Source organism: Penaeus chinensis, chromosome 26 (assembly GCF_019202785.1).
Source record: "Penaeus chinensis breed Huanghai No. 1 chromosome 26, ASM1920278v2, whole genome shotgun sequence".
In the NCBI taxonomy this organism is placed as follows: domain Eukaryota; kingdom Metazoa; phylum Arthropoda; class Malacostraca; order Decapoda; family Penaeidae; genus Penaeus; species Penaeus chinensis.
In genome coordinates this window covers 5,056,616-5,059,115 of record NC_061844.1, presented here as the reverse complement: position 1 = coordinate 5,059,115, position 2,500 = coordinate 5,056,616, and the positions used below count along the sequence as shown (strand labels likewise).

General features: G+C 38.2%; 1 protein-coding gene across 12 annotated transcripts in view; it reads right to left on the bottom strand.

The window, feature by feature from the left end:
* Positions 1-2,500, bottom strand: part of LOC125038916 — a 29,039-nt gene that overhangs the window by 431 nt on the left and 26,108 nt on the right. For all 12 annotated transcript variants that reach the window (XM_047632579.1, XM_047632578.1, XM_047632569.1 and 9 more), the window contains one exon: positions 1-2,500. This exon is cut by the window's left edge and continues 431 nt beyond it; it is cut by the window's right edge and continues 511 nt beyond it. The gene's annotated coding sequence lies outside the window, so the exon portion shown is untranslated.

The following is a 2,500-nucleotide window of genomic DNA, read 5'->3' as shown; positions in this document are numbered from 1 at the left end:
CCATTTCATCCACACGGTAAATATTTTTTGTACTCTCTTCTCTCTCTCTCTCTCTCTCTCTCTCTCTCTCTCTCTCTCTCTCTCTCTCTCTCTCTCTCTCTCTCTCTCTCTCTCTCTCTCTCTCTCTCACCCTCACACTCTAGCGGGTGGAAGCAAGCATCCAAGGTCTATGGAAGTGTTTATATACTTATACAGACACTGCAACCAACTGCCCGAGAAGGGACCCACCACATACAAGGCGAGACTTCGGGACAAACAGACGCACAGATCTAGCTCGCAGTCCCTACACCCCACATGGCCCCACACCCCACAACTGTTATCAAGAGTCAAAGGCTTATGTTATATTGATAAATGTTTAATTGCTCTCATTAAGTATAGTGTACCACTGAATAATTTATTAGTGGATTTTTAGATTAAAAACTGTTTCATTATTCTTTGTAAAAGTCAATAATTTTATTAACTAATAATTATCAATGCAATATAACAAAATTATTGAAAATTATGTGAAGCAGCACCTTACAAGAAGGCATATAATTAACCATAAAACAGAAGGCTACAGGAAGACCCAACGTTACAAAGCTAGCGACGAGCATGGGATTACCTCAAAGGATTTATTAGAGCAATAGATTAATCATTCCAGGTCAGTATATGACGTATTGGTGAATTTACACATGTGGTCAAACACAAGAGAAGCAAATTGTTAATTCAAATACAAATTAACTACCAATTCTAAATGAATCAATAAACTATGATAAAAGCAAATAGACATAAATTCAATCTCACGCTCCGTTGGAAATCACTGTCTACAAACTAACCTATTTCTTGTAACTGTTAATCAAGATATATCTAACACAATATCACCACAACTTAAGTCAAATCTTACAATCAACTTGTTTCATTATATATTCTTAGAAATCCATAATTTTCCTCCTAATCCGAACCATGTCCTTGAATAACACTCCCATGTTACTATTTTTCACATCTAGTTCCTGTCCATCATTTTCCATCACGATTAGTACACTAAACCACTTCAAACGGGCTTATCGGGGTGAGCCACCAAATAAGTATGGCTACTGGACGCTATTCTGAAAGCCAGTCTAAAATCTCCCTCACTGAGCGTCGTTTTATTTTCGATATGGGACCCACCCTGGCACGTCCTTGCTGGTTATCATCTAGTTATTTCATAATGAAAGATACGTCTATCAAGACTTTTCCGTGTCCCAGTAATGTTTTAACACTGTTTATATTACTTTCCGCTTTTTCTCCTTGCCACCCAAGAGGGATGATATATGAAGATCTACATTACGATTGACTGGAACGGATTGACATTTCAAACTCGTGATTTCTTGCTCTGCCACGTGATGCGTTCGCCATTTTGAGTCAAAGGGCACTTCGGGTTTTTGCATCTGCGTCTTGTGGGCTTCTTTCTTTCTTTCTTTCTTTCTTTCTCGTGTTGTTCGCGTGCTGATGACCACAGCCGTCTTTTCCTCTCGCATGACAGGCATTCAGTAGGCGGTAAACATTTGTCGAGTTCCTAGATTCATTCCGCCTTCCTCAGTTATTTTCATGCCTATACTTGGGTATTATGACACAGCACAACCCACATAAGATATCAAAAGCCATCTGGGATATTATATTCCAAAACACCGAGTCCCAGTCGAAACAATAACCACTGGCTGACTAAAGAGGCAACACAAATAAGAGCATCCATATCATACATGTATTACGCACAAATCTCTCGAGCCCAAACAACATACAAGATAACACGCCATACACTGCCACAGCTGTTTTATTCAAATCGTTCCTTTAATTCATATAAAAAATGTCATGTGTTTTTATTAAAGACCTCTGATGCAAATATCAAATGAAAAAGAACAATACCACAATAAATGAATTAGAAGCTGTAACGTCTCAAGGAGCAGACGACACTTAAGAACGACGACTCTTGCTGCGCAGACTCCGTAGTTAACGAACTTGGCGCACGACCTTGTTCGCATAAAAGGTCTTGTCAACGACCTTGTAGGGGAGTTGCGGATACCTTGGCTCAGTGAACTACGCTCGGCCTTTCCTTCAGAAATCCGGCGTTTTTAACGGACTCTTATTCATTTTGGATTTCTTATTATTCCTGGTTTTAACGAAGGTTTGACGAAGCTGAGGAGATTTAGCGGTTTTTAAAGGTATTGTTTTTCTGTTTTTATTAAGATTGTTTTTTTTTTCGTGGAGGTTTTACTTGTGTATTTTTCTTTTATGGCTTGATAATAATAACTTAGCGAACTGGCTTTTATTTTTATTTCATCACATTTCATTTTCTTTATTTTAACTAGGTGAGAAGATCAATTCCTATTATGCTCTTTATATGTTCCACTGAACTTGGTGAACATGCTTGTTTGGTGGTATCTCAGTTCACTCTTATTTTCTTGTTATTTTCTTTTATTTGTAAACCTTCGTACTCTTGCTTAACGGGAGTACATTGACGACGCAACACAACATTCAGGCCTTT